General features: G+C 41.0%; 1 long non-coding RNA gene and 1 pseudogene across 6 annotated transcripts in view; one reads left to right on the top strand and one right to left on the bottom strand.

The window, feature by feature from the left end:
- The window catches only part of Gm14061, a 180037-nt gene extending 159629 nt beyond the window's left edge, over positions 1-20408 (bottom strand). For 2 of the 6 annotated variants that reach the window (XR_001783488.1, XR_001783487.1), the window contains exons 1-3: positions 20285-20408; positions 19056-19258; positions 12081-12383 (exon numbers count right to left, since the gene is read on the bottom strand). This is a non-coding gene — a long non-coding RNA (predicted gene 14061). Of the gene's footprint in view, positions 1-338; positions 571-1112; positions 1219-12080; positions 12384-19055; positions 19259-20284 lie in introns of all 6 variants that reach the window. The other 4 variants (XR_866782.2, XR_866781.2, XR_375032.4 and 1 more) reach the window with 3 other exon arrangements.
- A 1919-nt stretch (positions 20409-22327) lies between these two features.
- Positions 22328-26128, top strand: Gm52497 (annotated as a pseudogene).
- Positions 26129-26868: the final 740 nt, after the last annotated feature.

Raw genomic sequence — 26868 nt, 5'->3', positions numbered from 1 at the left:
GAGGCTTGGTAGTGGGGGACCATCCTCTCAGAGACAAGGGAAAGAGGAATGGGGTGGGGAATTGTGAGAGGGGGATCAAGAGGGGAGGGCAATGGCTGGATTATGAATAAATTTAAGAAGATAATGTTTTATTAATTATTTGAGAATTTCACACAATGTATTTTGACCAAATTCCCTTATACTCCACACTACAATTCTTTACCGATTGACCCCCGCTTCCCCAGCCTTTCCCACCCTTGATTCCTCTGATCTTCATTGTGAGAACACCTGCAAACAAAATTCACAGGCATATCCCCCACCCCCCCACCAAGAGCGATTACCCTTATGCTATCTTTCACCTTTATCCATCGAGCCTCTTGCCCTTCATCAGTTACACATTTGGATCCTGGCTAGGGCTGACATTGGGGTTTCTGTTCACAGGAGCTGGGAACCTCTGTATCTACTCGTCCACCTTTGCTTTGGAGGGCAGTGGCTTGACATGTTATCTCAAGATTCCAGAAGAGCTGCTGACTTTCAGTTTTCAGCTTTTTACTTCTTGTTATGATGGAAGCTATCCCAACTCCTCAATTCCTAGCATGAAAACAAAGAGCGTGCATTAAAACAAAAAAAAATGTATTTCGAGTTCCTACAGTAAGGAGGGTAGGCGGGCACTCTATTTTCTCTTCTGTGCCTTCACTTCCACTCCTGCACTCCATGTTCCCAACTGAAGCCTTTGCTACTGTTCTGATTAAAAGTGGCTTCTTTTACTAATACATTCTTCCCTGTGGTTATTAACTTCCTCCACCCTGAGTGAATTGGGCCTAAAACTCATTATTACATCTCAAATGTTCCCTTCACTCCACTTAGAAAGCTGGTCACAGTGGCTTGTAGTCATTAGGAATTCTTTGCACACACAGTGATATACCACCTCACATCATTCTGAAGACTTACGAGGCATATGTTGCAATCATGGGATATTAAAAATAATAATAAAAAAACATGAGCAGATTACCATGGCCGTTTGAACCACGATACCCGCTGTTTGTATATCCCCAGCTGGCCCATCTCTGACGGCACATCTTCTGTATTCTAATTTTTAGGACTTTGAACTAAAAAGATAATGATTGGCTTACCACTCGGTGAGCTAGATGTTTCATTTTGTTGTTTCTTCACAGCCTGGGGCAGTGTCAATCTGGTTGGTCTCTCTCTCCAAACCCAACTCTTCCCAGGTGAGTAGCTCTAATTAGTGCACCAGAGAAAGGTCTAATTTAGGTGCAGGTGTCCTGGGCAAGTAAGTCAAGGAGATTTTGCCATCTGGCATCCCATAGGTGTGTGTTGGTGGCTATTGAGGATGAGTCTGACCGTTCATATTTTCAATTTTTTTTCTTAGTTTCAATTTCCCATACCATTGGATTATATACCAAACTAGGAAGAATTAAGGTATATTTGCTTCCTGCTTCCTCCCAGACATTTTTGCAGATACACTGTCTTTGAGCGATCACATCACCGAAAACCTAGTGTTACCCTGCTAGACTAGGAAATAAACTCCTCTCGTTACTCATGCGGCCTGATTAACAGCGAATCAGATTTTGAAATAATTAAGAGATGCATCTGGTGGGAACTCACAGGTTCTCTGTTAAATAGAATCTAATTTTCTTTGATGATTCAGAGGGTATTTTTGTAGCTTGTGTTAATCACCATTGTTTGGAAAATCAATTGCAAGCTAAGCAAGATTTCCAACTGCTATGAGCAGATAAAATAGCTCTCAGAACTTGCTCACAGTGAACTGTGTTCTTTTCTAGAAGCTTCCTGTGTTTTCTGCAGTTTATATCAATGAACTTCTAATAACAGTGCAGCCTTCCCCCGTGATGTACTGAGGTGACATGTGTATTTTACAAACGTCCCCATGTATCGACAGTGTGTCTCTGCTGGGTTTTATCTCATCATTCAATAAAGCTTTCCCAAGCAGTGGTTCTATATGCTGTCTGTGGTTCTGTCCTGGGTCAGTGGGGACAGGAGAGGCATGAGTTTTCTGCTCAATGGTGCTTATGTGCTAGTCGGGCTTCAAAAGGCAACTCTCCACAAAGTAAAGGGCTGCAGAGAAAACAGAGTATGTAAGAGGGGCCATCCAACAGAGGCTTACTATGGAATTGACAACTAACTAGAGAAACAGTTGGCATAACAATGCACTTGATTGTCTTCGAGAACAGGCTTGGGCCAAAAGAAAAAACAATGTAGGGTGACTTTAGGATAAGCTAAAAACAGAAATGAAAGTGATCATGTGGTTGCATGGGTAGTACAAAATATTCAGGGAGGGCCTAGGTATCACCCAAGCCTGGGTCTCTGTCTCCTGCCTTACAAGATATCTCAGGTAGAGCAAAATCTCCCACACGCTGAGAGGAATTATCAATCACGTAGGTCTTCCTCCAAAGACCGACTTAAAAGGCAACCATGGAAACAAGCCAGGTAGGCCATGTTGGTATCCATAGATACAAAAAGCCTAAAATCACATTCTTCAAAATGCCTAAAATATGACAATTGTCATGCTAGCAGTCATCACCAAACTTCCCCAGTGCATCACATGTTGTGAATATTTACAAATGAAGCAGATATTCGTGTGCTTGTAAAAAAGGGGCAATAAGGCTCCCAAGCAACCTGGCACAGATCGGGCTTTGATCCATCAGGTTTCGGCTGTGTACAACCAGTTACTTGTTCTTCTGTCCGATCAATAGAAATGCTGCTAACAAGCGCATCAAATGTTGAAAAGGTATGTGTGTGAGGATTTCCATACCTAATGTCCTATAGCACAATGAAAATCACATTGCCAAGGTTTTATATATATATATACACACACACACACACACACACACACACACACACATATGAGTTTCATTGAGAGTCTCAGTTTTCATATATTATTATAACCACTGGCTCTTTATCAAGTCATGGCAACCTTAGATATTTTTTCCCTTTTGTATAGCAAATACACACAGTTACCTCTTTGTTTCAGGGAAAGAAGAAACAGGAATAAAGAGAGATTGGACAGGGGATGGAGGGTCTTTGTCATTCTGGATCCTTGTGCAAACTCCTGTAACTGGTGAGCTAATGCTGGAACACCAGGTGTGGGAAGCTTTGTAGCAGAGTCAGGATTTACTACTGAGGACTAACCCTAGCTCCTGTGCTGGCTGCTGCTGAGGAAGTAATATGGGGCTTCATCCTGTTTTCCTGCATTGTATACAGGGAAACCAGTCATCTATAGCTAAGTCACCACGAATACTAACAATTATGAGGGCTGATTAAAATGTATTCCTATTACACATATCAATCTTATTTGCATTCTGGTAGGCCTTCTTGAGAGGGAAAGAAAGGAAGGAAACACAGAGAACCCTCAGGATAGTGTACATTCCTCCATGTGCATCCAAGCATAGGCCCTGAAAGTAAACTTTTCAATTTGATATACTTCAGGCGAGAGCCTGGCAAACCACTGGCAATTGATGAAATCTACTCTGTTCTATATTCTTATAGAGCCCACAAGATAGCCAAGCTTTTTCATATTTTAAAATGTTATGTAAAACCAACCAAGCAAGAAAGGGACAGCTATAAAGTGGTTGCACACAAACACCTAAACTTAAAATATTTATTTAGTGGAACTTTAAAAAAACATTTTAAAAAGGTTGACTAAGGTTATGGGTAGCAGAGACAGGGTTGTTCTAAAGTACAATGTTTAAAGTGTGATTGGTCCATCCTGTTTTCTGTACTTCCAATATCTTTTGTCAGTCTATTTTCATTTTCTTAGTACTGTTCATCTTCTAGTATACAATAAAACAGACTTCTAAGTCATGTTTATTCTCTTCTATATCTCTTCTCTCACCCTTAGAATCTAAACTCCACGAAGAAAAGTGTCTTTTCTGTTCTATTACTTCTGTAAATCAGGTGCCTAGAATATGGTTGGCCATGTATACACGTAGAAGAAAGCAACAAATCAATATGTTCATGAAATATTTTAAAGAAATCCTTTCTACTATAGATAAACCATTAGTTTCATGTAGGATATATCAAGTTTACTTACTCTGTTTTCATGAAACACTATGGCTGATTCTTCACAAATACCCACAGCTCACCTTCCTCTGACTACTTAGAACAAAAATATTGGGGATGGTGAGAGACAACTGGGATAGGAATACATCACTATGGCTCCAGCACTAGCAAGGCAATGGTAGGAGAATAGTGGGTTTGCAGTCAACCTGAGCTACCCTGGAAAACGTTGTTTAAAATTAATAAAAATAAATAAACAAATAAAGGCATGGGTGGTATATATTTACTAAGCTCCCATGGTAGAAAGGAACCTCAAATCAGTTTTCTATATTATCTCAATTAAGAGACTTTTTTCCAAACAATTGAGAATACAAGCATTTGCAAGAATAAAATTGATAGTGGGACACACATTTCACAACTGCCCTAATAGCCATTTCCACAAGGGCTGAAATCTCCTAGATACAGACACCTGTAACTTTAATTTTTTTTTCAAATCCTATTTTTAATGATAGTTCTCAAATGCTTTAACCTCTCTTGTAGCCCACCACCCGGCAGAGGTAGTAGAAAAGAAAGGATATGGGGAGCACGAGGGGAAGTGGACCCATTTAGAAAGGTTCTTTGGAGCAGCTCCAGCCTGTGCTGTCTGGAAAACAACGGTTCAGTTCACAGGTCAGCAGGCAGAGGCAGCTCTATCTACTTGCAAACACTTCCTGGATACATTAGCAGTTCAGTCTGGTAGAGTCAGGTTAGCAACAGTGGTGACACAACCTAGCAGAGACAGCCAGGCCTCAGCCTTGGCTCAAGTCAGCAGGAGGGACCAACAGGAACACCAGAAGTTCTCGGCTGTGCCTCTCTCAGGGAAGCAAAGATCAGCGAAGACTTAAGACCCACAAGCGTTGCACAGCTAGCTGTACCAGCAAGACAAGTTCAGTCTCTGCCGCTCCGTGGAGTCCTATTGATACCCTCCAAACATCACATGTCCTCCATGGGCCTTGCCTCAGTACGGGTCTTGCCTCACAGCTCTTGTCACAGCACGTACATCCATTCAGCCTGAGTCCTTAGAAGTGGCAACAAACTGCAGCACACCACCAGAAGGTTTTTGATGCATTTCTCTCTATGATATCTCAACAAATGCAGCACAACTACACAATGTAAGGTTGACCAATACATGCGTGTCCTTAGCAAAGAATCCTCCATCACGTGTCCTTTCATGTGCTTGCTTTAGCAAAACATCCTCTCTCCTGTGTCCTCACTGGTCTGCCTTAGCCTTTCACACCTGTGTCCACTTTAACAAGATATTCCTTCAGGTGTTTGCCCAGGCAAACACCATCCAACCGTCTTTCCAAAGAAACCTTAAGTTTCCACTTCAGTCACCTGTTAGGCTGTTATTCTCACTGCCAATAACATGGCAGTTGCAAAGTTCCAAGGCTGAAAGATCAATGGCTTACGGTCTTACTAAGGTGAGTTCAATCTGAGAACAAATTGGAGTAAGATTGAAGCTAAGCAGATGCAAGGAGATCTGCATCAAAGAAAGGAGACCTAAGTCTTGAAGAGGGTGTGTCTACGTGTCCCTGTCCATGTCCGTGTCCGTGTCTGTGTCCATGTCTGTGAAAATTCAGCCTTGGATGCTCACAGAGGAACAATTTAAAGGCACACTTTAAAAGCAACACTTGGAGTTTTACTCTTTAAATCTTTAGATGCCATATGTTCCTCAAAAGATGCTTTTGCAGAATAAATAAATGAAAATAGTTAAAACTGTTGTTCTATGATTCAAATTTTACTTTTGAGTAAGAAAATACAAATATAAATAGAAACAAAAGCAACAACAACAACAAAACCCTATCTATCTCCTCCTTAGCATGCATTTTATACCAATTGCACATTTGGGCCCGACTCTTTTGCAACCAGCGTACCATTGGCATTCCTGTAAGAATTTTCTCATTTCTTCACATTTCTTTTTTCATCCTACCCTAGCAGAACTCCTATTGTCAAGGTGATGGTTATAACACAGCTCTGTTCTATCCTCAAGTAGTCAGGACCATCTTGGCTCATGAGTCTCAAGGAATCACATTGTAACTTTTTCCTCTAACATTAAAACTCATTCCCTATAACAAATGAAAATACAATAAACTTTGTGATTTGGCCTTGATTCAACATTATAAATGTATTTCTTCATTTGCTTTGGTTTCTAAAATTACCGCACGAAATGAGACCTACATAGTAACAGAGACAGAAAAATTAACAATGTCTGTATTCAAACATCTGAGGACTTTAGAATATAAGCTACAGGCCATTGTAATACCACAATCAAATTCCAGAACAAAGGATTGGGAAATCCACAGAATTTGACATGTTTCCCACGTTCAGCCTGCCACAGGGGGACTGTAAATAAATCTTGCTTATCAGGACTCTTCTCTCAGGAGGCACAAAAAATATTGAGCAAGGGCTAATACTTGTCTGAGAGCAGTCTGAATGGCTAAATTCTAGCTGGTTTGACTCAGATCGTTGATACCCTGGGCACCAGAATTTGGAAGCAGCCACAAACATACAGAAGCAGCATGTGAAAGCTGTGGTCCCAGAGGAGCATAAGATCAAAACGTGATCGAGAGATCGATTATCTATGGATAAACTAATTGGTGAAAGTTTTTCCCTGTATATAAACAGTGCAGACTGATGGAAGTAATGCATATATTTTAGGAAGCTGATGTGCTAGTGGGTTTCCTTAAGAATTTTTTTGAATATTATTTAGTGTTATTTATGTCTCTTCATACTCCCTACTCTGCCCAGTCCTCTAATACCACATACCATTAAACCTGTCCCACTATTCCCCATTTCTCCTTACTTTAAAGCCCACACACACTGCCTCTCTGACCCTTCACTAATTCCTGGACCTCTATCAAATGAAGCACATCTATCTGAAGATCCAAGCTAATATGCAATATTTATCTTTCTGGGTCGTAGTTACCCTAAGCAGATGATAGTTTCCAGTTCCATCTACTTATATCTGCCAATTTCTTGTTTTCCTTAACAGCTGAATAATACTCCATTACATCAATAATACATATTTCATTATTCATTTGAGAGTTGATGGGAATCTAGATTGTTTCCATTTCTAGGCTATTATAAATAGAGCAACAATGAATACAGACAAACAAGTATCTGTAGTAGGACAACCTTAGCTAGGGTTTTACTGCTGTGAACAGACACCATTACCAAGAGCAACTCTTTTTTTTTTTTTTTTGGTATTTGTAATTATATATATATATATATATATATATATATATATATATATATACATATATATATATATATGTATTAGGTATTTTCCTCATTTACATTTCCAATGCTATCCCCATACCAAAAGTCCCCCATACCCTCCCACCCACTCCCCTACCCACCCACTCCCCTACCCACCCACTCCCACTTTTTGGCCCTGGCGTTTCCCTGTCCTGGGGCATATAAAGTTTGCAAGTCCAATGGGCCTCTCTTTCCAGTGATGGCCTACTAGGCCATCTTTTGATACATATGCAGCTAGAGTCAAGAGCTCCGGGGTACTGGTTAGTTCATAATGTTGTTCTACCTATAGGGTTGCAGATCCCTTTAGTTCCTTGGGTACTTTCTCTAGCTCCTTCATTGGGGGCCCTGTGATCCATCCAATAGCTGACTGTGAGCATCCACTTCTGTGTTTGCTAGGCCCCGGCATAGTAAAGGCAACATTTAATTGGGTCTGGCTTACAGGTTCAAAGGTTCAGTCTATTATTATCAAAGCAGGAAAATGACAGCATCCAGGTGGGCATGGTGTGGAAGGAGCTGAGAGTTCTACATCTTCATCTGAAGACTGCTAGCAGAACACTGAGTTCCAGGCAGCTCAGATTAGGGTCTTAAAGCCCACACCACAGTACCATGCCTACTCCAAAAAGGCCACAACTACTTGAACAGGGCCACATCTTCTAATAGGGCTACTCCCTGAACTGAGCAAATACAAACCACCACAAGGATATAAAGAGTCCTTTGACTATTTGCCCAAGCTTGTTACAGCCTGATCATTTGCTATTTCCAGATGTTTTTTCTTTTAAATCCATGATTTCTATAGTGGCTTCTGATGGAACAAAGCAGTAAATCCTACAAAATCACAGCATGCAACAGGTCTCATGTAGGAGATGTATTAAATGGGAGGGTGTAAGAGGACACACAGGCTGCCTCTGAGAGGAGGAAAAGAAAGGGGGAAGCTGGGAGGAAAAGCACAGCATTTTATTGAGGCTGTGGTGCAATGTACAGGAGGAGGGCAAAAATGGGAATGTGTCCCATCTGGGCAGCTGGTGGGGATGTGTCCTGTTGTCACTGGCTTCCTCAGGGCTGGCCATGGAGGTTTCTGATGGTCCCACTGTCACCAGGTCCCTAGAAATGGCCATGGGAGTGCCTGATGGCCTCCCTGTCACAGGTTCCCTTGGGCTGTTGGTGGAGGTGCCTGATTGCCAACATTATCCACTTTGCACTCCTATCAAGAGTGATAGATTATTTCCCTTCTTCCATACTCGTGCCTGCATTTACTGTATTTGTTTTTTAATCTTACCCATTGTGACCAGGTTAAGATGAAATCTCAAAGTATTAATCCATATTTTCTCATGGCTAAGGATATAAAGACTGGCCTGGCAAGACATACCCAGTGGTTCAATAGCGGCATAGAAGTCACTTTTTGCTTAGCTTTAAGGCTTTTTCCACATAATATACCTCATACCTGGCAACATCATTAGAACCAAGAACCTAGTCAGGTTGTAGACCCTAGGGGAAAAGCCATTACAATTATTCTGCTAAATGGATATAATATTAAATCAACTTTTAATGATTATTATTCCTATAACCATAGATTAGTACATCTATCAAGCCTCATCAGAAAAATTTTATCTTTTAGTATATGGGAGAGAGACCAACAACAGATAAAAATTCAGAGAACAACAGACCATAGAAAGCTCTGCCCTAAGTAAGATCAAGTTATTTTTTCCTATATACCTATAATAAACTTGATGAGAAAGAAACAGGCAAATGGTAACACTATATATATACACACATGTATATATGGATAAAACATTACCAAGGAGTTGAAAGACCTATATAATACAAACTTCAAAACACTGAAATAAGAAATCAAAGAAAACAGAAAATTCACAGCTACCCAGTGCTTACAGACTAGGATAACTAATACAAAATGAATATATGCAGATTCAATAAAATTACTATCAAAATTGCAATGTCATTCTTCTAGAAGTATAAAAAAGAAAAGATCCTAAAATTCAGATGGAAGCACAAAAGTTTCAGAAAACCAAAGCCATCCTAAGCAGAAAAAACAATGTTGGGCCATAACATTCATTGTTAAATACACCACTGCTGAATTCATACCAGTAATTTTTTGTTGTTGAAATTGAAACATCCATCCCAAAATTAATATGGAATTTCAAATATATAATTAATGTTGAAAAAAGATCAAGAGTTGTACTGTCACATTTCCTGTCTTCAAAAAATATTTCAAGTGACAGTAGTTAAACAGCACATGAATTTATGTTCATACAGGCGTGAAGACAGGCAAGGAAAGAGTAGAAATCCCAGGGAAAATGCTTTTGTGTGCATGGCCAACCTGCTCTATGTCAAGGCTTCCAAGATAACTTACTGAGAGAAGAAAAATGTCTGTAGAATTGGTACTGGAAAAACTGAACAGCCACATGAAAGAGAATGAGGTGAGAATGTTACTAACCAACATATTTAAAACTTAAGTCCACATGGATGGAAGACCTAAGTGTGGACCTAAACCTATAGAAAAACTGGAAGAAAATATCGATTAAAAAGCTCCATAACAATTTTTTTTGACCTCACATATAAAATAAACTGTTTATGGCAGCTCCTGCTTATAATCACATAACTAAAACAAAGACAGGAGATCCATAGGACTTGCTGTAGGGTGGCAAGCGATTCCACCGGGCTCTTCCCAGGGATCTAGCAACAGACACCAAGCAACAACCTGCATCATCATCCATCACATGCTGTTGGCCTGGCAGCCTATAGAGGGCTGCTCACTACCCCAGCCCTTCACTCTATCCCTCCTTTTTTTCTCTTTGTTCCCAACTGTTTTCAGCTGGCCTGCCTCTCTTTCTTTCTGTCCTTCTCTGTCCCTGCTGTTCTGCCCTTGTGGCTCTGTCTGTTTGCCTCTACCCCTCTCTCAAGGTCCCTCACATCCCTTACTTCCAAATAAGCATTCCTCATACCAGATCTATCACTCAGCATAATCTCTCACCTTGGCATGGACGCGGCAGGTACCGCCTTGCTGAAAATCTAACTTCTAGTTGTTGAGTCTCTGTATAATGAGGGACTCTGTCTTCCCAAGGTGGATGCACTTCAAAAGTCATTACTAAGGCTGTCCTCTGACTTATACATACGAGTACCTAAATGCACATGAACACACACACACACACACACACACACACACACAGGGAAAGCAAAACGAGACAAAGAAAACTATATAACAAATGTAAAAAAAATGAGTTTCAAAAAACACAAGCAACACAGTGGGGGGAGAAGCTTACAGAATGGAAGAAAATATTTTCAGATTATATATTTGATAAGGGATAAAACTAGAATGTATGAACAAATATTTCTACCCATCTACCCCCCAAATTAGACAACCCAATTAAAAGTGTGTAAAGGACTTGAATAGTTATTTTTCTGCAAACACATACATATAGTCAATATATGTATGTATATACATATATATATATTATATACATATACACTCACATATATTCTCAATAACACTAACAGTCAAAAAATGCAAATCACAACCAAAGTGAGTTATCACCTCGTGCTCATTAGGATAGATATAAGGAAAATCACACAGATGTGGCAAAGTACAGAAGTGTTTGTAGTATTGGGTGAGGCTGTAAACTAATGTAGCTGCAGGGGTGTGGGACAGGGTGGTACATTCATAAAGCAATAGTAGCTCTAGAGCTCTGTGCACATCAGTGTGAATGTGCTAACCATTACTTATCACACCCTTAAAACACACAAAAGATATGGTTTAAAGAAAACACAAATGGAATTAGGGTGTCACTGAGTTCTTTGGCATTCAAATGTTGAACTTGCTCTAAGTTCCAACCTTAACAGCTAACTAAGGCAGTTCAGAGGAAATCAGAAGGCACACATCTGTGCACAAAATCCTGGCACTACCCTTCCAAATTCACTTTCATTCAATTCTCATCTGTCAAACAATATGTAAACTTTATTACTAATAAAGAAAGATATTAACAAAAACTGTTGCCAAACAAAACCTTATCTAAAATCCAAAGATCCTGATAATTCTACCCTGCCACGTAATTCTATTAATTCTGATAATTCTAGTCTGTCACATCACTCAGAGACTGCTGGACTTCTTAGGTGAATTAGTGCTACACTGTCCTTTCAATAAACTGCAACTCAGCTGATCTGAATACATGTCAAAATCAGTTTTTTGTATGGCATTTAGAATTCAGTAAGGTGAAGTACTTAGAAATTATAGTTTTGAACTTATGTATGATACATATTTGAGTTGAATAAGTTAACTTCTTTGTGAGAAACACACTCTCAAGAACGAAACAAGCAGAATGCAAAAGAATAGGGAAGATAATTAGCATTTAATAAGACTTGCCCCACTTCACTGGAAAGATTGCAGAAGCAAAGTTAATAAAGCTAAAAGTAGGTTAATCTCCTTTTTTGTCCCTTAAGCCTGCCATTTTAATATCTTTATTGTATCCCAAGTGTGCTCAGGAATAGAAAAGTCTACCAATGATGTTTTGTCCGACTACATTCAACAAATACTTGAGGACTCCCTGTCTCATACTCTAAGCATACAGCTGGGAATGAAACCAATTCTCCAAATTCTTGCAAAAGAAAGCACTAGTAGCCTTTCTTTTTGTTCCCACATATTGAAGACATATTTGGGGGACTGGAGAACGGAATGAAATTCAATTCTTCCTACACCAAGAACCTTCAGTTGCCTACTGTGGAACAAATTAGCAACGGTGGTCATTTCCCAGCCTTACCTTCTCTTTGTGGCCTTCCACTTCCTCAGATGCCAGCAGGATGATGGCTCTTAGGTATAAAGCCTCACAAGTAAGCTCCTTTGAAAGGATTCATTGAAGGAGTGGTGCCAGGACAAACTGGCAAGGGAGTGAGGGAAGCCAGAGAGAGCTGGAAACGAGTTGATCAGCAGTGTGGTCTCAGCTGGAATCTGGCTCCGTTCAGACTCCTCAGCTACACAATGAATTTCTCCACAGTATGGTTTCAGCTAGAGGCCAGTGTGTAGGCTTTGTAATTCCAACATCATTAGTTGTCCATGACTGCCTCTGAGAAGTTAGGAGACAAAGGGATAACCTCTTATCAACTTTTACCTCTGGTTAAGATGGCCCTATCAGGTAAGGACATAGAATACAGGCGCCCAAGACCAGAAAAGGAACTAAGCAGGACCTCTCTATATACAGCATGAAGCCTCAGAGCTTTAAAGGAAGTACCCCAAAGTGAAAAAAAAAAAAAACAAACAAAATACTCCTTCTTTAGAGACATAATCTTAAAAGGCTTATGATGATGCCTAAACCGCTCTCTCTCTCAAACAGAAATTCTTTAGTCTTTAGTCTATTTCCATTCATTCCCAAATCAGAGCACATGGTGATTGGTAAAGAGAGCTCTTGAAGGATAGCTGAGTTGATCTCTGCCTGACGGGTAATTTAGTCCAACAGATGAGATGGTTCAGATCGTAGTATCAAGGAGATCTCTGTCACCAGTAATCTTTTGCAAATGACTTGCAGTGACTTGGAACAGATATCAATAGACTTGGGTGGATCCCATAAAATTACAAGAGACATTATCTTCATTCTCCCTATGGCTTTGATCAGGTTACATAGAAAGTAATCTTTGATGGGAAAAATTGTTGGTTTAATGTATTAATGGTGTGACCTACATAGGGAAATGAAATAGGAGTGGGTCCATTAGCTGAGTAAAGGTATATGTTCAGAGGTTAAAAAATCCTATGCACTCATAAGCCAGCAACTCTACCATTGTGAAACATTTCCCTGAGAGCACAAGCCACTAGTTCCTGGGTAATAGACCACAGATGGAAGCCAGGTTGGCTCAGTCTTGTTCCCAGGATAAAGCCCAAGATGTCAGTTTGAGATCGGATTACCGTGGAGCCAATCTTCAAAGTGTGATCATCCTATAGGCATTTTTGCTGATTGAGAACACTTAAAGGAGTCTTTATGGAAATGGGGGAGATAAAATAGAACTGGAGAAAACATTTTTTTATAATCTGAGTTGAGGCTAATATCACATGAAAGTTTGTTGGCCACCCGGTTATGTCCTGGAATTGAGGCAAGAGGCCAAGTTTTTATGCCCCAGTCATTGAATCACAGTAGGACATCATAAGCATTTCCTGGAGAGGCACATCTCTACAAAGAGCAGCTGGAAGGTACGAGCCTCCACCCCCAGTGCATCTGGTCCACCAGCCGGACAGAAGGGGCGAGGCAGGCACCAAACTGGCTCCATGCATCTTCCATCACTTCATGTGAATACCACAGGATCAGAGGCCTAATGCATAGCAGCCGAAGGAATTGCTTGGAAAGGAACAATCACAGCTCCCACCCACAGCTTCCATGTGGTCTGCTGTCTGCTTTTTGTTTTTTTGTTTTCTAGTGCCTCGAAATGTGAAATCGATCAAAGATATTTTTAAAAAATACGCTCCATTTTAGGTTATCTCTAAGGAAGCCAACCTTCAGTTCTCCAAGGAGGTTGCCAAAGCTATAGATATACTCTGTGTTCATTGAGGAGACTCGCAGCTTCAGCTAGAGCTGCTCCTTTCCAGTCTGTGAGGCAGAGCTCTGCTGGGAAAGCCTACTTGCTGGAGACCCCTGTCCTCAGCACTGTCTGTCCTCCTCCAGCAGGTCCTCACACTCAGGGATAATATTCTGGTTTGTTGCTATGGCTACCCTACTCTTGATGGCCACTGCGGGCTTTAAATAGCCATCCAATGCACTGTTGGGTAACATTTTGTTGTGCTTCCCCCACCAACCCCATGAGTCTTTCCCCCTTCTCTTATCATTGCTGAAATTCAAATGTTTTTTTAATGAGTTTTAAAATATTTGCTTTAAAAAGGAAAGGCCCCAGCAGAAGGCAGAAGGCAGAAAGCAGCTAAATGCAAAAATGGCAGTCATAGTACTACAACTGCAAAGTTCCTCAAAGCTCTAAATAACCCGTACCTATCCTGTTTTACCAGAGGCCCTTTTGTCTGTGAGAGGTTCTCTGGGCTGGTAGTCAGAGCCACAGGAAAAAGAGAATACTGAACCATGTACATGCTCCCAGCCCTAGAAATGACAAGATCCTCATTTTCAAAAACTGATTTATGTATTTTTAATGTGTCCATTTGTGTATGCCTCTGTGCAGATTCTGTCGTCAGAAGGCAGAGGAGGCTGTCTGAGCTGTAGCTACCAGATGTGGGTGCTGAGAGAATCAGATCCTCTGTAAAAGCAGAATATACTCTTATTTGCTGAGCTATCACCCCCATTCTAAATAAAATCTGTCTGACAACTTGTTTTATAGCCCATTAAAGAATATGAACAGTTAGCAAAACAACAACAACAACAAATCACATGTGTGAACCTGTCTGACATGGTAGTATAAGGGCCGCACTCTGGAGGCTGGGGCTGGATGATTTCAAGTTATAGGCTGCTGTGTGACAGACCTTTCCTAAGAAGACACACCACACAAGGCTATTTACCCAGGAAAGGGAACACGTAACACACCAAAGGAATGGCTGTGACAAATTCAATTTTGTGAACTAATGGGTTTTTATTGTATTACTAACAGGAGTATGGGAGAGGGATTACTTACAGGTACTTACTCAAAAGCAGCTACATCACTGAGAAGCCCACCCCACGGTGTGTGAAGACCCACTAAAGATACAGCTCTGAAGCTTTCTGCACAGCTTATTGGCTGCTCCACTCTGGATATCTCTTCGCATTGCAGTTTGGCAGTTCGAATCCCCTCTTCCCCTCATCCATCCCTTTACAGATGTTTATCCCTTTTGATACTACTGGGGGGGGGGCTCTCAAGAATCTTTCAAATGTATGTTCTAGCAATGTGACTTTCACTTCATCTCCTGTAACTCATGAAGAAACATTTCAACTCACTGGGAATGTTTTAATTCAAAGGAAAGCACCGAACAACTCAGGCCAGCCTGAACTACAGAGTAAGAGTTTCTGGTGTACAAAAGTTTATAAAAAAGAAGTCCAAAGCAGATTCTTTAAGTCACAGATCATATCTCCTTAGCATTTTCTGTTTCCATGGATACCGTTTGTGTATCTTTGCCTGGTTGTAGAAGCCTGTCCTGACACACAGGTTCTGGAATGTGTCAGAAAGACAGCATCTCCTAGGGGTGTTCCTTTGTCTAAAGCTCATGGCAGTGAGTGTTAAAGACCTCAGATTCCTCTCCTCTTAGATAGGAGAGAGTGGGCCTACTTTTCACCTTGCTGCAGTCTTCTCTGCAGGTGTTCACAGTCTTAGCCTTCACTTTCCTTCCCTAACACTGTAGAGCTTGACTTCTTTTCTAGATGAACCTAAGGCTATTTTTTTTTCAGATTCAATCTCTGGGCAGCCCCCCAAAAAACCACATAGTTCAATTTCATTTGTTTCACAGATCAACAATAGATGGCCAAATTGGGTGGAGAAGACAGAATCAGATATTTAAATTTTATGTTTTTCTTCTACATTAAAGATAAATTAATTCATTATTTTTAGTGATTAAAAACATATTTCTTACCAAGCTCCTAGAAAATTATAGGCAAATTCTCAAAGAACAATAAACCAATTATGCAAAACTTCTATTTATCAATAGAGTAATCTGTTGGCCAGAGAACTGAGGTGATTAATTCAAGGGACCCTGGCAAGGTATTGTAGACCAGTCCTGTCCCAGGATATGAAAATGATCCCCAAGATGACATAACACTGAAAAAGGGGGGAACAGACCCAAGGCTGCGGTGCCCTACATACTGGCAGGCTCACAAGTGTAGATAAGTGGCTTGGTCTACATAGTGAGCTCTAGGACAGTCAAAGCTGCACAATGAAACCCTGTTTGAAAACAAACAAACAAACAAGCAAAGATTTTTATTTGTTTATTTATTTATTATTTATTTATCTATTTATTTATTAGAGCAGGCCCTGCTTTCCTCAAGCTAAGGCTAAGGAGTCAGCTAACATTTGAAAAGCTTCACTACCACTCTTGTGATTTTATGTACCCCTTATGGAGATCGTGTTGGTTATAACCTGATATAGTTGCATCTATGTATCTGGATTTGAACACAGGACTTGATGTAAAAACCTAGTTTCTTTCTTAGCATTAACTGTCATCCTGTCCTAGAACTACCTGAAAAACGGGTCTCAGTTGAGTATTGCCTGTTTCCGATTGGTCTGTGGACATTTCTATGAGAGAATGTCTTGATTGATGTAGGCAGGCTCAGGCAACAGTGAGCAGCATCATTTCTTGAACATGTATTCCTGGAGTGTGTACTAAAGTTACCTACTCATGATCCAGAGAGAGGTCCAAAAAGCCCTGCTTCCACCCTGGCTCCCCTCAGTGATGTTTTGTGACCTGGAAGGGTCAATCAAGTAAACCTTTTCCTCCCCAAGATGTCTTTGGTCACGTGTTATATCACTGTCTTTGGTCACATGTTATATCACTGTAAAAGAATGAAATCACAGCACCTAAATATTTAAAGTTTGACTCCTCAGTTCAATATCAATAGAAAATAAACACTAGTCTCTTTTCAACATAGAATTTTCAATAAATTATTGTCTTATAGGTTAGTGTTCTTTGATAAAATGTATTTCCTATACTAAGAGTCGTTATCTAGAAATCAATATTTATATAAATTCTATCAAACCTATGGTGTAATGTAAAGCTTAAATACTACTTTTTACTTTACCAAAAATACAATACCTATCAATATAATCTATTTACTTTAGTACATCTATTGGGATTCTGTCAATTCTTTGCCTTTCTTTTTATTTTAAAAGAATTATTAAAATATAATTGCATTATGACTGCCCTACTATTTGGCTTCTTAAATAGATATAATATTATAAGGGTTTTATTTGGTCATGTTGCTGTTGAGAATGTTCCAATTTTATATACTAAAATTACTTTTTCATTTCAGCAATAAATTTTCTTGTCTTGCTACCTTGTATCTCTTTTAAATATACATAAATAGCAAGTTCTCTTTGCCCACAAGATGACCCAGACTTTTCCCAGCCATACTGAGTCACGGATCCAGCTACAAACAGAAATATCTACAAATCAGTGCATATAGAAGAGATGTGAGGCTGAGGCAGCTGTAACTTTGGACTTTACATGATACACAACATTTCCTGGAACTTCTTCACCTTGCTTCTGTCCCAAGAGCATCATCAGGGCCTTACACACTGTTGTGAGTACCAATGGTATAATTTCAGGGTCTTCCCACTGGCACTCCCAAGAATGAAGTAACTCCTGCTGAGTGAGTTTACTAGGTTCTTTACAGCATGGGCCCCAGTTAGTCACATCCTGTAACAAAATGTTTCTCCAGTAAGGCTGTGTAACTTTAATCCTAGGGTCACAATAGCTCTAATATTTTTTTTTAACATGCTCCTTGCCTCTATTAGGCAAGCAAGCTTGGGGATAACCTACTAGGGAATGAGATTACAGGGTAGAGGAGCCATGAGCTGCAAACCAACACCAGCCAACCCTCTGCAGCAAAGCTGCTTGTGTGAATAGGAAGAACACACATAATCTTGAAAGAGCATATGTGACGCATGAAGATTTTATCATATTTATCTGCTTTTCCAAGCCAAAATCTTCAAACTACTCAGTGCTGAGCTAGCCCAGTGGGTTTTGTTTAAAGGCAGTAATTTAAGGTCACTATGTCATACAGCATGAGCTAACTGATACTATGTTCTTATTCTGGGAAACATATTCAATATTCTGTGGATCTGTGCTGCCTACAGGAACAAAGTAAATCATATTACTTTCGCACAGTAGCAATTCCCAACTCAGCATTTATATAGCTCCACATTTTTGCACTTATGTCATAAAACTAGCAATGTACCAACCCCAATGAAATGCTCATAATATGTGAGAAAGCCCCACGTTCTTTAATATAATAACAACATATTTTATTGAAACTATATAGTATGACATAGGAACCAGGAAGAGACTTTTAAGTAGTATGTCACTTAATTTTCAGCTCCATTTTGTGAGAAACAATTATTATTCTAAATTTAAATATGAGGAAACTGAGGCATAAAGAATTTAAGCCAAATGCATCTACTGTTAGATATAATATTTCATTCTGAAATGCTTGCCTGAAAGCATCCTTGTTATCATACGCTCCTGTTCTGTGCAGAGCATTCCTTGCCTGCCATTTCAGGATTTAGATCTGCTTTAATAAAAAGAGTCATCCTTGTGTCTCCTAGTGTGTCCCAAGTCATATTCTAAAGATTTATGCATTCCTAGTAGTATTTGACCAGTTGACAACCGATAGGTACACTTGTCCTTCACTGTCCCTGTGAAACCAGAATAAAAACAGTGAAGCCCAGGATCTTTCTCCTGTTACTTGGGATGTTCTTGAGAAACTTTGATTCAAAGCCATCCATTCTGTACCACACATTGACTCCCCCGTTTGAATCATGACCCCTTTTTGTGCTGTTCCTGAGAACAGTTGTTTCTAGAATCTGTTGTTCTTCTACTTTTTGTTATGCAGAGTAACTCCCCAAATATTTTATATTAAATCAAAACTCAACTTTCCGACCAATAGCCTTTCCACTAGAGAATTCTTTTGGGAAATTGTTGGCCATAGTTGAAGAGAAAAAAAAAAAGCATTTCTCTGTTTGAAACATTACTCACCACCCTCATCTAATGGGAACTTCAGAGTGCAAATTCACATATTTAAAAAAGGTTGTAATGGATATTACTATACTATGTAGATGACTGTACTTACTTCCTCTATGGTGCCATCAGCTGCTCTCAGCTCACAGTTGCTCTCTACTGCAGAGCATTGCATCAGTGGAGTAAAGTCTAGCATCCTGGTAATGCCTGGAAGATCCTATCACTCACCAGTTGAGGGAGGTCAAAACTCAAATCCTGGAGGCACCATGCTGGGTGGCTCAGTGGGATGCTTTCTACTCAAGAGCTCCCTGGAAACTGAAGACAAAGCTAGATTACAGAGGAACCCATTATTCTCTTGACTCATTCCCCCTCCGTAGCATTCCCAAGCATTTTACACCTTTCCCTTGAAACTTTTCAATAAATGAAGAAACTCAGTAGCTCAGAGGTTATTTCCCGGGAATCCACCAAAGTCAAGAGATGCATGAAAATCAAGAAGCAATTTTATTGGAGATAAAAGTGAAGGTTTATTCCAGGAAAATGTTGTAAATTTATTATTCTAAATGATAGTCAATAGTTATAAAATATGTACAATCTAAAGGACAAATCAAAAGTCCTGTTTCTGACATCTAAATCTGAAAGTTCCTATGAAAAATTAAGTCTGTATCTCTTCCTACTTTTTGTTTTTCTTGAGACAGGGTTTCTCTGTATAGCCCTGGCTGTCCTGGAACTCACTTTGTAGACCAGGCTGGCCTCGCCTCTAACTCAGAAATCCACCTGCCTCTGCCTCCCGAGTGCTGGGATGAAAGGCATGCACCACCCCGCCCGGCTTGTTCTCACATTTTTTAAGTTACTGTTAGCTGCTATAACAAAGAAAACTCAAATTCAGTGGTTAGCTTCAACCTAGTGACTAAGGCATCTGAGTGTGCATCTCAGTGACTTAGGGCTGTCTCTGTTTTCTTCATGATATACATCTTTGGGGTGGGATTCTCTCTTCTGCACATTAAAAGCTATGGAACAGAAGTTGATTTATAGTCCAAACAAAAGGTAAGCAAGCATACAATTTATGGAAGGTCTTGATACTGTATTGTGCTTTCCTTTGGCAGAAATCTCTCTGCCATGGCCACCTGTCGTAGAGAATGACCAGTGCCATGTATTCAGTTGGATGAGCTGCACGGTATTAACTGCATCCTACTGTAAAAAATTAATTGAGGAAAATGAAATTTCTGAAGAGTCAGAAGATCATGTACAAACCCTTTCCATTCCTTTGTGTTGGCCCTTGCTTCTCTAGTACTCCCTATAAAGAAGAGGACATTAGTATACTATGTAGATGACTGTACTTACTTCATCTATGGTGCCATCAGCTGCTCTCAGCTCACAGTTGCTCTCTACTGCAGAGCATTGCATCAGTGGAGTAAAGTCTATAAAGAAGAGGACACCTAAGGGAAGAACATTTCAAATTACCTTCAGTCTTTTGTGTTGACCTCAAAGCTGGTAAAGGTTGCATTCAAGCTTTGTTTTGTTTTGCTTTGTTTTGTTTTGTTTTGTTTTGTTTCCCCTTCATCAATGTGTCTGTTGTAACAAAAAAATAGTTAGCTATAAAATGTAACTGAAATTAATTTTTTACTTAGTGAGCTTAACAGGTATTTTCCTTCCAACTTCAATACCAGAGGTTAACAGAATTTTTTGTGACAGTAAAATTCCTGAACATACATGTGGTTCAGTTTGGTAGTCACTTGAGGCACATGACTACTGAATACTAAAAATGAAGATGATGTGTGCGGCTGAGAAAGTGATATTTAATATTTTAGCATATCAGTTTAAAGTTCAAGCTATGAGAATAGCAGCCTCCATATTTCACAAAGTAACTCTCTGGGACAACCCTACTACATTTAGCTCATTAATCTATCAATAGATACTGGTTCCAAACTGTGTTTATAGTTTTTCTAAGAGCTTAGATATAAATAGAAGATAAAGATCTAAACACTGGATCAAGCAAAACAGGATCTTAGTGTGGAAAGGGGGAAGTGAACAAAGCTCCCATTCCTAAGAAATTATCTCCAATTGATAGCCACTTACCAAGAAACGTTATCTTTCTCCAGTGGAGTCTCACAGGCTATGTTAATACTACTTAAGGGTAGACCCTCTGCCCAGCAGTATATGTCCAACACAAAACAAACTTAATCATATGTTGGGAGCTGCGCCCACATTCGCCGTTACAAGATGGCGCTGACAGCTGTGTTCTAAGTGGTAAACAAATAATCTGCGCATGTGCCGAGGGTGGTTCTCCACTCCATGTGCTCTGCCTTCCCCGTGACGTCAACTCGGCCGATGGGCTGCAGCCAATCAGGGAGTGACACGTCCTAGGCGAAGGATAATTCTCCTTAATAGGGACGGGGTTTCGTTTTCTCGCTCTCTTGCTTCTTGCACTCTGGCTCCTGAAGATGTAAGCAATAAAGCTTTGCCGCAGAAGATTCTGGTTTGTTGCGTCTTTCCTGGCCGGTCGTGAGAACGCGTCTAATAACAATTGGTGCCGAATTCCGGGACGAGAAAAAACTCGGGACTGGCGCAAGGAAGATCCCTCATTCCAGAACCAGAACTGCGGGTCGCGGTAATAAAGGTTCCCGTAAAGCAGACTGTTAAGAAGGATTCAACTGTATGAATTCAGAACTTTTCAGCTGGGGAACGAGAGTACCAGTGAGTACAGCTTTACGAGGTAAGTCTGGTCTTGAACTTTCTAAGGAAATTCAAGACAGTCTATCAGAAGTAAAGTGGAAAATGTTTGGCCTTGAATTTTTTCTAGTGTTAGAAGCCCTTTTGTTCCTTTTCACATGTTATCAAGTGGTTAAGGCAGGGAGGATTTTAGATGAAATTCAGGGCAATCTATCAGAAGTAAAGCGGGGAGAGAGAGTAGGAGCAAAGAGAAAATATGGTACACAAAATAAGTATACAGGCCTTTCCAAGGGTCTTGAACCCGAGGAAAAGTTAAGGTTAGGTAGGAATACCTGGAGAGAGATTAGAAGAAAAAGAGGAAAAAGGGAAAAGAAGAAAGATCAATTAGCGGAGGTCTCTAGGAAAAGGAGCCTGTGCTCATCGCTGGATGGGCTCGGGGAGCCAGCTCTTGGTAGCTCTGAATCAGATGATGAATTCTCCTCTGAAGAAACAGACTGGGAGGAAGAAGCAGCTCATTATGAGAAAAAAGGGTACCAGCCAGGTAAAGTGCTAGCTAATCAGTTAAGGAAGCCAAAAGCGGCTGGCGAAGGCCAGTTTGCTGATTGGCCTCAGGGCAGTCGGCTTCAAGGTCCACCCTATGCGGAGTCCCCGCCCTGCGTAGTGCGTCAGCCCTGCGCAGAGAGGCAGTGCGCAGAGAGGCAGTGCGCAGACTCATTCATTCCCAGAGAGGAACAAAGGAAAATACAACAGGCATTTCCGGTCTTTGAAGGAGCCGAGGGTGGGCGTGTCCACGCTCCGGTAGAATACTTACAAATTAAAGAACTTGCCGAGTCGGTCCGTAAATACGGAACCAATGCTAATTTTACCTTGGTGCAGTTAGACAGGCTCGCCGGCATGGCACTAACTCCTGCTGACTGGCAAACGGTTGTAAAAGCCGCTCTCCCTAGTATGGGCAAATATATGGAATGGAGAGCTCTTTGGCATGAAACTGCACAAGCGCAGGCCCGAGCAAACGCAGCTGCTTTGACTCCAGAGCAGAGAGATTGGACTTTTGACTTGTTAACGGGTCAGGGAGCTTATTCTGCTGATCAGACAAACTACCATTGGGGAGCTTATGCCCAGATTTCTTCCACGGCTATTAGGGCCTGGAAGGCGCTCTCCCGAGCAGGTGAAACCACTGGGCAGTTAACAAAGATAATCCAGGGACCTCAGGAATCCTTCTCAGATTTTGTGGCCAGAATGACAGAGGCAGCAGAGCGTATTTTTGGAGAGTCAGAGCAAGCTGCGCCTCTGATAGAACAGCTCATCTATGAGCAAGCCACAAAGGAGTGCCGAGCGGCCATAGCCCCAAGAAAGAACAAAGGCTTACAAGACTGGCTCAGGGTCTGTCGAGAGCTTGGGGGACCTCTCACCAATGCAGGCTTAGCGGCCGCCATCCTCCAATCTCAGAACCGCTCCATGGGCAGAAATAATCAGAGGACATGTTTTAACTGCGGAAAGCCTGGGCATTTTAAGAAAGATTGCAGAGCTCCAGATAAACAGGGAGGGACTCTCACTCTTTGCTCTAAGTGTGGCAAGGGTTATCATAGAGCTGACCAGTGTCGCTCTGTGAGGGATATAAAGGGCAGAGTCCTTCCCCCACCTGATAGTCAATCAACTGATGTGCCAAAAAACGGGTCATCGGGCCCTCGGTCCCAGGGCCCTCAAAGATATGGGAACCGGTTTGTCAGGACCCAGGAAGCAGTCAGAGAGGCGACCCAGGAAGACCCACAAGGGTGGACCTGCGTGCCGCCTCCGACTTCCTATTAATGCCTCAAATGAGTATTCAGCCGGTGCCAGTGGAGCCTATACCATCCTTGCCCCCGGGAACCATGGGCCTTATTCTCGGCCGGGGTTCACTCACCTTACAGGGCTTAGTAGTCCACCCTGGAGTTATGGATTGTCAACATTCCCCTGAAATACAGGTCCTGTGCTCAAGCCCTAAAGGCGTTTTTTCTATTAGTAAAGGAGATAGGATAGCTCAGCTGCTGCTCCTCCCTGATAATACCAGGGAGAAATCTGCAGGACCTGAGATAAAGAAAATGGGCTCCTCAGGAAATGATTCTGCCTATTTGGTTGTATCTTTAAATGATAGACCTAAGCTCCGCCTTAAGATCAACGGAAAAGAGTTTGAAGGCATCCTTGATACCGGAGCAGATAAAAGTATAATTTCTACACATTGGTGGCCCAAAGCATGGCCCACCACAGAGTCATCTCATTCATTACAGGGCCTAGGATATCAATCATGTCCCACTATAAGCTCCATTGCCTTGACGTGGGAATCCTCTGAAGGACAGCAAGGGAAATTCATACCTTATGTGCTCCCACTCCCGGTTAACCTCTGGGGAAGGGATATTATGCAGCATTTGGGCCTTATTTTGTCCAATGAAAACGCCCCATCGGGAGGGTATTCAGCTAAAGCAAAAAATATCATGGCAAAGATGGGTTATAAAGAAGGAAAAGGGTTAGGACATCAAGAACAGGGAATGTCCAATAGTCCTACAATGTGCCAACTTTATGTGCAAGAAGCTCTTTTGCCAGTGAGGGAACAATTCCCCTCTTTAATTTTGCTCCTTTACATGGATGACATCCTCCTGTGCCATAAAGACCTTACCATGCTACAAAAGGCATATCCTTTTCTACTTAAAACTTTAAGTCAGTGGGGTTTACAGATAGCCACAGAAAAGGTCCAAATTTCTGATACAGGACAATTCTTGGGCTCTGTGGTGTCCCCAGATAAGATTGTGCCCCAAAAGGTAGAGATAAGAAGAGATCACCTCCATACCTTAAATGATTTTCAAAAGCTGTTGGGAGATATTAATTGGCTCAGACCTTTTTTAAAGATTCCTTCCGCTGAGTTAAGGCCTTTGTTTGGTATTTTAGAAGGAGATCCTCATATCTCCTCCCCTAGGACTCTTACTCTAGCTGCTAACCAGGCCTTACAAAAAGTGGAAAAAGCCTTACAGAATGCACAATTACAACGTATTGAGGATTCGCAGCCTTTCAGTTTGTGTGTCTTTAAGACAGCACAATTGCCAACTGCAGTTTTGTGGCAGAATGGGCCATTGTTGTGGATTCATCCAAACGTATCCCCAGCTAAAATAATAGATTGGTATCCTGATGCAATTGCACAGCTTGCCCTTAAAGGTCTAAAAGCAGCAATCACCCACTTTGGGCAAAGTCCATATCTTTTAATTGTACCTTATACCGCTGCACAGGTTCAAACCTTGGCAGCCACATCTAATGATTGGGCAGTTTTAGTTACCTCCTTTTCAGGACAAATAGATAACCATTATCCAAAACATCCAATCTTACAGTTTGCCCAAAATCAATCTGTTGTTTTTCCACAAATAACAGTAAGAAACCCACTTAAAAATGGGATTGTGGTATATACTGATGGATCAAAAACTGGCATAGGTGCCTATGTGGCTAATGGTAAAGTGGTATCCAAACAATATAATGAAAATTCACCTCAAGTGGTAGAATGTTTAGTGGTCTTAGAAGTTTTAAAAACCTTTTTAGAACCCCTTAATATTGTGTCAGATTCCTGTTATGTGGTTAATGCAGTAAATCTTTTAGAAGTGGCTGGAGTGATTAAGCCTTCCAGTAGAGTTGCCAATATTTTTCAGCAGATACAATTAGTTTTGTTATCTAGAAGATTTCCTGTTTATATTACTCATGTTAGAGCCCATTCAGACCTACCTGGCCCCATGGCTCTGGGAAATGATTTGGCAGATAAGGCCACTAAAGTGGTGGCTGCTGCCCTATCATCCCCGGCAGAGGCTGCAAGAAATTTTCATAACAATTTTCATGTGATGGCTGAAACATTACGCAGTCGTTTCTCCTTGACAAGAAAAGAAGCCCGTGACATTGTTACTCAATGTCAAAGCTGCTGTGAGTTCTTGCCAGTTCCTCATGTGGGAATTAACCCACGCGGTATTCGACCTCTACAGGTCTGGCAAATGGATGTTACACATGTTTCTTCCTTTGGAAAACTTCAATATCTCCATGTGTCCATTGACACATGTTCTGGCATCATGTTTGCTTCTCCGTTAACCGGAGAAAAGGCCTCACATGTGATTCAACATTGTCTTGAGGCATGGAGTGCTTGGGGGAAACCCAAACTCCTTAAGACTGATAATGGACCAGCTTATACGTCTCAAAAATTCCAACAGTTCTGCCGTCAGATGGACGTGACCCACCTGACTGGACTTCCATACAACCCTCAAGGACAGGGTATTGTTGAGCGTGCGCATCGCACCCTCAAAACCTATCTTATAAAACAGAAGAGGGGAATTGAAGAGATTTTACCCCGAGCACCAAGAGTGTCTGTGTCTTTGGCACTCTTTACACTCAATTTTTTAAATATTGATGCTCATGGCCATACTGCGGCTGAACGTCATTGTTCAGAGCCAGATAGGCCCAATGAGATGGTTAAATGGAAAAATGTCCTTGATAATAAATGGTATGGCCCGGATCCTATTTTGATAAGATCCAGGGGAGCTATCTGTGTTTTCCCACAGAATGAAGACAACCCATTTTGGATACCAGAAAGACTCACCCGAAAAATCCAGACTGACCAAGGGAATACTGATGTCCCTCGTCTTGGTGATGTCCAGGGCGTCAATAATAAAGAGAGAGCAGCGTTGGGGGATAATGTCGATATTTCCACTCCCAATGACGGTGATGTATAATGCTCAAGTATTCTCCTGCTTTTTTACCACTAACTGGGAACTGGGTTTGGCCTTAATTCAGACAGCCTTGGCTCTGTCTGGACAGGTCCAGACGACTGACACCATTAACACTTTGTCAGCCTCAGTGACTACAGTCATAGATAAACAGGCCTCAGCTAATGTCAAGATACAGAGAGGTCTCATGCTGGTTAATCAACTCATAGATCTTGTCCAGATACAACTAGATGTATTATGACAAATAACTCAGCTGGGATGTGAACAAAAGTTTCCGGGATTGTGTGTTATTTCCATTCAGTATGTTAAATTTACTAGGACAGCTAATTTGTCAAAAAGTCTTTTTCAGTATATGTTACAGAATTGGATGGCTGAATTTGAACAGATCCCTTCGGGAATTGTGACTTCAGGTCAACTCCACGCGCTTGGACCTGTCGCTGACCAAAGGATTACCCAATTGGATCTCCTCAGCATTTTCTTTCTTTAAAAAATGGGTGGGATTAATATTATTTGGAGATACACTTTGCT

Source organism: Mus musculus, chromosome 2, assembly GCF_000001635.26.
Source record: "Mus musculus strain C57BL/6J chromosome 2, GRCm38.p6 C57BL/6J".
In the NCBI taxonomy this organism is placed as follows: domain Eukaryota; kingdom Metazoa; phylum Chordata; class Mammalia; order Rodentia; family Muridae; genus Mus; species Mus musculus.
Note: the sequence above shows the minus strand (reverse complement) of the source record. Positions and strands in the feature narration are given on the sequence as shown.